The following is a 12,500-nucleotide window of genomic DNA, read 5'->3' as shown; positions in this document are numbered from 1 at the left end:
CGCATCACTCAAATCATTGGGCCGGTGCTAGATGTAGCTTTTCCCCCGGGAAGATGCCTAATATTTACAACGCTCTGGTAGTTAAGGGCCGGGATACTGTTGGTCAAGAAATTAATGTGACTTGTGAAGTACAACAATTATTAGGAAATAATCGAGTTCGGGCTGTAGCTATGAGTGCTACAGACGGTCTAATGAGAGGAATGGAAGTGATTGACACGGGAGGTCCTCTCAGTGTTCCAGTCGGCGGAGCGACTCTAGGACGAATTTCAACGTGCTTGGAGAACCTGTTGATGATTTAGGTCCTGTAGATACTCGCGCAACATCCCTATTCATAGATCTGCACCTGCCTTTATACAGTTAGATACAAAATTATCTATTTTTGGGACAGGAATTAAAGTAGTAGATCTGTTAGCCCCTTATCGCCGTGGAGGAAAAATCGGACTATTCAGGGGAGCTGGAGTAGGTAAAACAGTACTTATTATGGAATTAATCAACAACATTGCGAAAGCTCATGGGGGCGTATCCGTATTTGGCGGAGTAGGCGAACGTACTCGTGAAGGAAATGATCTTTACATGGAAATGAAAGAATCTGGAGTAATTAATGAAGAAAATATTGCAGAATCAAAAGTAGCTCTAGTCTATGGTCAGATGAACGAACCCCGGGAGCTCGTATGAGAGTTGGCTTAACTGCCCTAACTATGGCGGAATATTTCCGAGATGTTAATGAACAGGACGTACTTCTATTTATCGACAATATCTTCCGTTTCGTCCAAGCAGGATCCGAAGTATCCGCCTTATTAGGTAGAATGCCTTCCGCTGTGGGTTATCAACCTACCCTTAGTACCGAAATGGGTTCTTTACAAGAACGAATTACTTCTACAAAGAAGGGTCCATAACTTCTATTCAAGCAGTTTATGTACCTGCGGACGATTTGACTGACCCTGCTCCTGCCACGACATTTGCACATTTAGATGCTACTACTGTACTATCAAGAGGATTAGCTGCTAAAGGGATCTATCCAGCAGTAGATCCTTTAGATTCAACGTCAACTATGCTCCAACCTCAGATCGTTGGTGAGGAACATTATGAAACTGCGCAAAGAGTTAAGCAAACTTTACAACGTTACAAAGAACTTCAAGACATTATAGCTATCCTTGGGTTAGACGAATTATCCGAAGAGGATCGCTTAACTGTAGCAAGAGCACGAAAAATTGAGCGTTTCTTATCACAACCCTTTTTTGTAGCAGAAGTATTTACGGGTTCCCCGGGGAAATATATCAGTTTAGCAGAAACTATTAGAGGATTTAAATTGATCCTTTCCGGAGAATTAGATAGTCTACCTGAGCAGGCCTTTTATTTGGTAGGTAATATTGGTGAAGCTACTGCGAAGGCTACGAATTTAGAAATGGAGAACAACTTGAAGAAATGACCTTAAATCTTTGTGTACTGACCCCAAATCGAATTGTTTGGGATTCAGAAGTGAAAGAAATCATTTTATCTACTAATAGTGGACAAATTGGCGTATTATCAAATCATGCGCCTATTGCCACAGCAGTCGATATCGGTATTTTGAGAATACGCCTTAATGACCAATGGTTAACGATGGCTCTGATGGGCGGTTTTGCTAGAATAGGCAATAATGAGATTACTATTTTAGTAAACGATGCAGAAGGTAGTAACATTGATCCACAAGAAGCTCAGAAAAATCTTGAAATAGCAGAAGCTAACTTGAGAAAGGCGGAAGGCAGGAGACAAATAATTGAGGCAAATCTAGCTCTCAGACGAGCTAGGGCACGCGTAGAGGCTATCAATGTGATTTCGTAACTATAAATAATTAGTAGAGTAGGTGCGTCCGAATAATAAGCAGAACTTCTGTATAAGCAGAAGTTCTGTTTATACCTATTTTTTTTGATTCTGCCAATTGAATAGAATCATAAGTATAATCAGATTCTAATACAACAAATTTGTTTTCAATTCAAAAATGAAATAGAATGGAACGAAAAAGATCAAAAATCACTAAACTAAGGTGGGTAAAAAAATTTATTAGATAGCATTGATTCTGATATCTAATAATTTGTACCTACTATTGGATTTGAACCAATGACTCCCGCCGTATGAAAGCAATACTCTAACCACTGAGTTAAGTAGGTCATTTATCATCCCAAAGATAAAGAAATATAATCCGTCGCATCGACGATTAATTTTAATTATAAATGGAATATTATTTATAAGCAATACCGATTAAAATAAGCAATACCGATCAAAGAGATCAAAGAAATAGAATAGGATGCTGGATCATATAATATTCATCTTGACAAGAAATTATTGACATGATAAAATATGTATCACAAACACAAGGGCTATAGCTCAGTTAGGTAGAGCACCTCGTTTACACGCGCGCCAATGCTTTTTTTTTCAAGGGAGTCCATCATGTAATCAAAAGACTTATTGAGAAGTCGATGTCTTACTCCATTACTTTTAGGGAACAGGAGAACAATAGCCTGACACAAAGGGTTCGGTCCAATTTAAGTGCCTTTGCAGACACCCAATAGAACCCATCATTGATTTAAGACCTTGATAAGGTGAATACCCAGTCTATTCAATGCTAGGCATAATGAGTATAAGGACCTCAAAAAATTCTCTTTTCGTCCTATCCTATGAACTTTAAGGTGTATGAAGTTTCATATTTGATTCTTTAAGCAGAAGCGGGGCGATGGAGATTCCATTTAACTTAGGTTAATCTAAGCCAAAAGCAGACCTACGTCAGGATAACCCTTCTTTGAAACACTTTGGTAGTGCTCTCGGATCGGAATCCATAAATCAGAGCACGTGGAGCCATCCTCTTATCTTTCTGCCAAGAGAATTATGGTAGACTAACCGATTATTTATATCAGTTAATGAACGAGCCCAATGCAAAAAATGCATGTTGGGTCTTTGAAAAGTTCGAATCATTTTGATAATAATCAGTTTGATCTATTTTACCGAGAAGGTCTACGGTTCGAGTCCGTATAGCCCTAAACAAAAATAAAGAAAATTCAAATCAAAATTAAAATAAATAAAAATGAAAAAATTTTAAATAAAAATATAAATAAAAAATAAAAATTTCTAATAGAATTTAGAAATTCTAAACAAAAAAACAAAAATTGAGAATTCCTTTTGAATTCCCTTTTTAGAGCGAATCAAAAGTGAAGTGAAAAGAAAAGGCGAGAGGAAAGAAGTAAACATAATGTAAAAATTATAGTCAATGAATCTTGAAACGAAACATGTACCAAAGCAAACAAAGAAAACTGGGTGATTGAATCAAAATAAATTGTTGTTTCGATTAACCGATTATGGATAAGTTTGGAATTCATTCCAATTCGACTTGACTAATCTAATATATTTTCCGCAGTCATAGGAGTGCGCCTATGTTTCTGATTTACGAATATGATATATTCTGGGCATTTCTAATAATATCAAGTCTTATTCCTATTTTAGCATTTCTAATTTCCGGAGTTTTATCCCCAATTAGCAAAGGGCCGGAGAAACTTTCTAGTTATGAATCGGGGATAGAACCAATGGGCGATGCTTGGTTACAATTTCGAATCCGTTATTATATGTTTGCTCTAGTTTTTGTTGTTTTGATGTTGAAACGGTTTTCTTTATCCATGGGCAATGAGTTTCGATGTATTGGGGTTATCCGTATTTATAGAAGCTTTAATTTTCGTGCTTATCCTAATAGTTGGTTCAGTTTATGCATGGAGAAAAGGAGCATTAGAGTGGTCTTAGCTCTTGAATATTCTGCAAAAATAATGAAAAAAAAAAAAATAACATTGAGACAGTTATGAATTCCATTGAGTTTCCCTCACTTGATCGAACAACTCAAATTTCAGTTATTTCAACTACATCAAATGATCTTTCAAATTGGTCAAGACTCTCTAGTTTATGGCCACTTCTCTATGGTACCAGTTGTTGCTTCATTGAATTTGCTTCATTAATAGGCTCACGATTCGACTTTGATCGTTATGGATTAGTACCAAGATCTAGTCCTAGACAAGCGGACCTAATTTTAACAGCCGGCACAGTAACCATGAAAATGGCTCCTTCTTTAGTGAGATTATATGAACAAATGCCTGAACCAAAATATGTTATTGCTATGGGGGCATGTACAATTACAGGGGGGATGTTCAGTACCGACTCTTATAGTACTGTTCGGGAGTCGATAAGCTAATTCCTGTAGATGTCTATTTGCCGGGCTGTCCACCTAAACCGGAGGCGGTTATAGATGCTATAACAAAACTTCGTAAAAACTATCTCGAGAAATTTATGAAGATCGAATTAGGTCTCAACCCGGGAATCGGTGTTTTACTACCAATCACAAGTTTAATATTGAACGCGCTACTCATACTGGAAATTATGATCAAGGATTACTATATCAACCACCGTCTACTTCAAAGATCCCTCCTGAAACATTTTCAAATATAAAAAGGTCAGTATCATCCCACGAATTAGTAAATTAGAGGAAGAGCTCATTTGTACAGAATAACAAAAAAGGCAAACCAATCTTCATAAATTTCATCGTGAATGCGAAATACTTATATTATACAAAAATAATTATTAAAATTATTATACAAATAAAAATGCGGAAGGGAGAAAAAAGATGCAGGGTCGTTTGTCTGCTTGGCTAGTCAAACACGGACTGGTTCATAGATCTTTGGGTTTTGATTACCAAGGAATAGAGACTTTACAAATAAAGCCCGCAGATTGGCATTCCATTGCTGTCATTTTATATGTATATGGTTACAATTATCTGCGGTTGCAATGTGCCTATGATGTAGCGCCGGGCGGGCTGTTAGCTAGCGTATATCATCTTACGAGAATAGAGTATGGTATAGATCAACCGGAAGAAGTATGTATAAAGGTATTTGCCCCAAGGAAGAATCCTAGAATTCCGTCTGTTTTCTGGGTTTGGAAAGTGCGGATTTTCAAGAAGGGAATCTTATGATATGTTGGGAATCCTTTATGATAATCATCCGCGTCTGAAACGTATCTTAATGCCGGAAAGTTGGATAGGGTGGCCCTTACGTAAAGATTATATTGCTCCTAATTTTTATGAAATACAAGATGCTCATTGAATAATAAGAAACTAATCTTCAGTCTTCCAACTACAAATATTCAAGGACTATTTGTACGCTCTCTTATAGATCAACGGAGTCATTGAAGTTTCATTCATATTATTATGGATATGGATAGACTAAATCAAAAAAAATAATACAATTAGGGATTCGTTGAATTCTCAAATTTTGAAGATATTGATTTTTGACAAGTCGAGTTAATAGGATGAACTAAACGAATTCTGCATCATGAACTTTGTACCGCGCGCATCCCTTAGATGGGCTCTAAAAATCCACATAACATAGGAGGAATTAAGAAATAGAAAAGAATATGAAATAAAATACAAAGAAATGAAAGAGGATCGGATTCTATTTATATTGTATCTGAGACGAATCTTGGGTATTTCCACTCCTCAACTCCTATCGACTAGACTTTTAGGTCTTTTAACTAACTAAAGTGACTTTAACTTTTCGAGTCTATATGAAGTATTAACATTCTTTTTGATCGAGGGAGACAAATTATGAACAAATCAAATAAAAAGAAGAGAAACATAATCTAATTTTTTTACATACTTTTTATAACATAAACGCTTTACTCATCTAAAAGGCTATATCTCCAGACATCTAGATGGATAAGTTAAGTATATATCATGATCTATACTATTAATGAATATGTATGTCGATCTATATCAGATCTATATCAATTAATTTGATATAGTTGTAGAATAGATACTCATACACAAATTAATCATGTGCCAGGAACCAGATTTGAACTGGTGACACGAGGATTTCAGTCCCTCTGCTCTACCAGCTGAGCTATCCCGACCATTTTCAACGCGTCGTCTTCCTCATTTTACTAAACGGCTTTTGTCTATGTCAATTAAAAAAAGACGAAAAAGTATTCTAAAGTCTTATCCAGACCCGGAATGTTTTGTATCTTTTAAAAAACGAATAAAAGACGACTTCGTAAAGTAAATTTCAGCTCGAATAATGATTTGGATTGTTAATCATTCCATTTTCCACTGGAATGGGGGTTTCTTATTTTGCTCAAAGATATTCATTTTATGTATATCATATCTATCCCAAGACTTGTGAAAGAAATCCAGCCCGGATATGTTTGTGAAAGAATCGAATGAATGAGAAGATAACGAAATTTGAACCGTTAACAAAAGAGAATAGGATAAAAATAATAAGGGGAGTCGAGCGGGCCTGTTTTGGGGATAGAGGACTTGAACCCTCACGATTTCTAAAGTCGACGGATTTTCCTCTTACTATAAATTTCCTTGTTGTCGATATTGACATGTAGAATGGGACTCTATCTTTATTCTCATCCGATTAATCAGTTATCTATCAGACTATGGAGTGAATGATGTGATCAATTAATATTCAATCCTTTCTTCAACTTGGAATCAATTCAAATCAAAACAATTCTTTTTTTTTTCATATAAAGATAAAAATACGGATTCGGCCCCTATTAATCATCTGAGATATTATTTCAGTACGTATCCGTATGTATATATGGTTATCCTTTACTTTATCCTTTCTGGAATCTGGAATTTTGATGGAAGGATTTCTTTACTTTACTAATGCAACGCAGTCAACTCCGTTTGTTAGAACAGCTTCCATTGAGTCTCTGCACCTATCCTTTTTTTTTATTCTGTCTTTATGAACCTTTGTTTGTTTTCGAAAAACAGGATTTGGCTCAGGATTGCCCATTTTTAATTCCAGGGTTTCTCTGAATTTGAAAGTTATCACTTAGTAGGTTTCCATACCAAGGCTCAATCCAATTAAGTCCGTAGCGTCTACCAATTTCGCCATATCCCTTTTTGTTTTGAGATTCAAATCTTATTATTACCCGCCTTTCATTTATATTCTATTGGAACTGTTGAAGTTATTAGATACCGATTCCTATAAAATTGCTATAACTATAAAAGTGTTTCCTCTTCTTTTTTTCTTGTCTATCTTCTTTCATCTCTATCAGAAATCCTTCTTTAGTCTAATCAGAAGGATTCTATCATTTCTCTATCCGCAATTCAATATAGATGTATATATACCACATTTATTATATATACTTCTCTTACTCTCATTCTTTCTCGTGCAATTTTGAATACTCGAACGGTCGATTCTTTTCTTTTTCTATATTTTTCTTTTTCTATATTCATATTAAGTATGAATAACTAATAATGAAAAGAATAAAAAGTTAATAGCCAAGATTCTACTAGTTTACTAAATTCCTATGCATGTACAATTTCTGTTATGTGAGCCCGCTTAGCTCAGAGGTTAGAGCATCGCATTTGTAATGCGATGGTCATCAATTCGACTCGATAGCTGGCTTTTCTTTATTTGTTTGATTTTTTACATAATTGATAATGCCTTTTTGAAATCAAAGAATATTGAAAAAGCTTCGTTCCCCTTTGCCAAGGGGGACCCATTATTATGTGGTAGGAACTTCAAATTATGAATAAAAGTTCAAAGTTAGAGTAGTTAAATCTCTGCAGAACAAATCAAGAACAAGAAAAGGACCTTTTTTCTATATACATTATTGGTATATATACAAAAAGGTCCGGATATTGATACAATCCATCTCATTATTCTTTGTAGTATACTACTTCAGTAGATTTTGTTTCATTTATCATATTTATCCTTTAGTTCAGTAGTTCAGTTTTAATTTAGGTTTTTGAAAATTCAATAAAAATAAAATAAGTAAAATAAGGAGTTTTTATGTCACGTTACCGAGGGCCTCGTTTCAAAAAAATACGCCGTCTGGGGGCTTTACCGGGACTCACTAGTAAAGGCCTAGGGCTGGGAGCGATCTTAGAAATCAATCACGCTCCGGTAAAAATCTCAATATCGTATTCGTTTAGAAGAAAAACAAAATTACGTTTTCATTATGGTCTTACAGAACGACAATTACTTAAATACGTTCGTATCGCCGCAAAAGCCAAAGGGTCAACAGGTCAGGTTTTACTACAATTACTTGAAATGCGTTTGGATAACATCCTTTTCGATTGGGTATGGCGTCAACTATTCCCCGAGCCCGCCAATTAGTTAATCATAGACATATTTTAGTTAATGGTCGTATAGTAGATATACCAAGTTATCGCTGCAAACCCCGAGATATTATTACAGCGAGGATGAACAAAAATCCAGAGCTATGATTCAAAATTATCTTGAGTCATCCCCCAGGAGGAATTGCCAAAACATTTGACTCTTGACCCATTTCAATATAAAGTTGGTCAATCAAATAATAGATAATAAATGGATCGGCTTGAAAATAAACGAATTGCTAGTGGTAGAATATTATTCTCATCAGACTTAACTCTAACTAAAATAACAAGGGTTTGGATAATTTTGCCCCTATCGCCTAAGTAAAGAAACAAAAAGAAAGTAAGGGTTTGGTTTGATCAGGGGTTTTCTCCCATTCATATATCATAGATATATAGGGATATTTTCATTCCTTTCCAATTTTTCCAGTATTTTTGTACCACAGAAATTAGGAATAGAGAATCTATATCAAGGAAAGGTCTAACTGTTGGAATAAAGGTATCCATTGTTATGGGATTTGATACATTGCAGTCAGTAACATTGATAAATTAGGTGAAGGTACGGAAGAGAGGATTCGAACCCTCAGTAAACAAAAGCCTACATAGCAGTTCCAATGCTACGCCTTGAACCACTCGGCCATCTCTCCTACATAATGATTATGGCCCCGAACCCGAGTGAATCATGAGTCATTCATATTAGATTGTTGAATAGGTATGGTACGTACAATCAATTCTAACTAATAAAAATAGAAAAATAGAAAATTTTTAATCAAATAAAGAACTTTCCTTCGAAATTGGGGATAAAGATAATTTTTTTGTTTTGTGAAAAACTCTTTCTTAAAAGCAATAAAGATATGTATCTATTCGTGTTTGTGAAGTTTGTAAAGATGGCCCTTCCGTCTTTTTGATATCTATACCGGCTTAAATCATTGGATTGGAACGATCTGTTTTATGTTATTTTGTACCGTACAACTACTTTTTGTGGGATCGTTTTCTCATGAGAGGTAATTAAAAGAAATTATAAAATGGATTGCTACTTATGCCTAGATCCCGGATAACTGGAAATTTTATTGATAAGACCTTTTCAATTGTAGCCAATATCTTATTACGAATAATTCCGACAACTTCGGGAGAAAAGAGGCATTTACTTATTACAGAGATGGTGTGATTTGATTTTTTATTTACCGCTTCAAGTCTTAGGAGAAAGACACATTAGTCAGGATAGAAAGATTTGAAATAACTCTACGCTTGTTGAAGGTGAAGTTTATAAGTTTATAAATAAAACAATTCCTTCTGTCAGGTATCCCCGATTAATGCAGCCTCAGATGCTTCAATTGTGAATTCTAGCATTGAACGTAAGGTTACACCTATGACTATGGGTTCTGTATTGCAGTGCAGGTTAACCCTACCCCACTAGTACCAATAGGCGGCATAGAGGAAGAAACACTACGCCTAGGAATCAACAACACGAAAACTTTGTTAGAAATTATCCCTTTTCTTTATTGGGATTGGGACTAAGAAGAATGGTTGGGACAGCAAACATCCATCTCGTTCGTACTTTGGATACCCGTATAACCATCGAAGACTGTTGAAGTGACTAATTCCTAGAAATTAAGGAAGATTGAGGACAAAGAAATTGTTGGAGTTAGCTTAATATTATATTTTTCTCTAGTATCAACATGCTTGATGTTAAGAAAAGATCTTTTGCAGGAAGGTTGGCTAGAGATTTCTTGTAAAACACTAGCCCCGCTCAGTTCATAATGAGAATATTTCACTCCCTTTTTATTCTACGTTTTATTCTCATTATGCACATTAAGGGAGGAGCCGTATGAGATGAAAATCTCACGTACGGTTCTGGAACGGAGATTCTTTGAATCGAATGACGACCGTAACGGATGTCTGCTCAATCCGAAGGAAATTATGCAGAAGCTTTACAGAATTATTATGAAGCTATGCGGCTAGAAATTGATCCCTATGATCGAAGTTATATACTCTATAATATAGGCCTTATTCACACAAGTAATGGAGAACATACAAAAGCTTTGGAATATTATTTTCGGGCACTAGAACGAAACCCTTCTTACCACAAGCTTTAAATAATATGGCCGTGATCTGTCATTACGTGCGACTATCTCCACTATAGAAGAAAGAAAAAGAAAAAATAGGCTTTCTACATATGCATTGTCAAAAACAACGATTTTTATCAGCTGTAGAAAATAAAGCAACTTCATAAAAGTCAAAATATGAAGAAAAAATATGCCTAGATACTTTATTCTATGGATAAAGGATCTAATTGATAGAGGAAGCATCGTAAAGATCAATTAGCGAGATTTTTGGACGATACAATAATAACCTGCTTACTTATGTCATAATATGAGACAAAAGTTAGGAATCAACTTCTGTAAAGAGTAGATCCCTAAAGTATTGAGCAGCGGTGTAGCATCAGATCCCAAAGATAGTAAGTCTTTCTTATGAGGAAGGTCTTTTCAAAGATTCTATATAAATTTCTATATAAAAAACCCGAGATAGTTACCTTTCAGAAAATTCTAACGATAGTAGAAGGTCTGCGCTTTATTCTTCTGAAGGTGGGAGAAAAGATAAAACTGATTTTTCATCCAAATTCCAGTTTGAAACTCATGTAATGTAATTAACCCCTTTTGGTTAACTCGAGAAAAAAAATGGGACACCAAAAGAATTGACTGCCGAGCCGTATGAGGTAGGAAACTCTCAAGTACGGTTCTAATGGAAGGAATTTGCTTGCCTATTCTGACCGAGGAGAACAGGCCATTCGGCAGGGAGATTCTGAAATTGCGGAGGCTTGGTTCGATCAAGCCGCAGAGTATTGGAAACAAGCTATAGCGCTTACTCCCGGAAATTATATTGAAGCGCAGAATTGGTTGAAGATCACAAGGCGTTTTGAATAAGATAAGAGCATTCCCTTTGTATTTTTGTATTTATTATTTAATTTAGTATTTTTTTAGTATTTGGTATATTTTTTATTTCTTATAAAAATTTGTTATAATTATTTGTTTGTTATCCCTATCAGTCAAATAAAATAAAGGATAGTTTCTCTAGGAAGAACCAATCAAAAATTTCATGAATTTCATTATACCCCTTCTAAGATCGTCCCCTTTCGTCTGGTATTTCATAGGAATAAACACTACACAGATATAAACAGCAGAGAATATATACTTTCTATTTTCTTTCTGTTATTAAAACGAATAAAAGATAGCCTAATAGATCCTGGAATGTCTCTTACTAATGACTAATGGCCTCTCACCCGATTTGGAATAGAGTAATAGTAATATGTTCTATGTAAAAATAAAAAAAAAACATAAGTAAAGTACAAAGTAGTCTCGGCTAGAAACTTTTAATTAAGATAGGAATATACTAGGTTGCACAAAAATTGTTTTGCGTTAATTCAAAGCCCAGAAAGGTCCGTTGAGCGCCTTGTGGCTATGTCATAATAGATCCGAACACTTGCCCTGGATCGACTTCCAGATCATAATTGCTCTAGTGAATAACTAAAGAAACTAGATAAGATAAATGGGAGATAGAGAGAAAACTAATTATAAGTATCTCTCATAGGTTCACTAATTGCTTGGCTCGATTGTTGGCGGGTCTCTTTATATGCGTTGTCCGGAAGAGGAGGACTCAATGATTATTCATTCGCGGAACCAGAGTAAAAATTTTGGTAGATAGGGATCCCGTCAAAACTTCTTTCGAGGAATGGGCTAGACCGGGTCATTTCTCAAGAACAATAGCTAAAGGACCAGATACTACCACTTGGATCTGGAACCTACATGCTGATGCTCACGATTTCGATAGCCATACCAGTGATTTGGAGATTTCTCGAAAGTATTTAGTGCTCATTTCGGCCAACTCTCAATCATCTTTCTTTGGCTGAGTGGCATGTATTTCCACGGTGCTCATTTTCCAATTATGAAGCATGGCTAAGTGATCCTACTCACATTGGACCTAGTGCCCAAGTGGTTTGGCCAATAGTGGGCCAAGAAATATTGAATGGTGATGTGGGGGGGGTTCCGAGATACAAATAACCTCCGGTTTTTCAGATTTGGAGAGCATCTGGAATAACTAGTGAATTACAACTGTATTGTACCGCAATTGGTGCATTGGTCTTTGCAGCCCTTATGCTTTTGCCAGTTGGTTCCATTATCACAAAGCTGCGCCAAAATTGGCTTGGTTCCAAGATGTAGAATCTATGTTGAATCACCATTTAGCGGGGCTACTAGGACTTGGGTCTCTTTCTTGGGCAGGGCATCAAGTACATGTCTCTTTACCAATTAACCAGTTTCTAAACGCTGGAGTGGATCCTAAAGAAATCCCACTTCCTCATGAATTT

General features: G+C 35.7%; 2 pseudogenes; both read left to right on the top strand.

Moving 5' to 3' along the window:
• LOC125368924 overlaps window positions 1-1,631 on the top strand; it is a 1,692-nt pseudogene extending 61 nt beyond the window's left edge.
• Window positions 1,632-11,804: 10,173 nt separating this feature from the next.
• Window positions 11,805-12,500, top strand: part of LOC125368923 — a 2,397-nt pseudogene continuing 1,701 nt past the window's right edge.

Source organism: Ricinus communis, unplaced genomic scaffold, assembly GCF_019578655.1.
Source record: "Ricinus communis isolate WT05 ecotype wild-type unplaced genomic scaffold, ASM1957865v1 Ctg23, whole genome shotgun sequence".
In the NCBI taxonomy this organism is placed as follows: Eukaryota; Viridiplantae; Streptophyta; class Magnoliopsida; order Malpighiales; family Euphorbiaceae; genus Ricinus; species Ricinus communis.
Note: the sequence above shows the minus strand (reverse complement) of the source record. Positions and strands in the feature narration are given on the sequence as shown.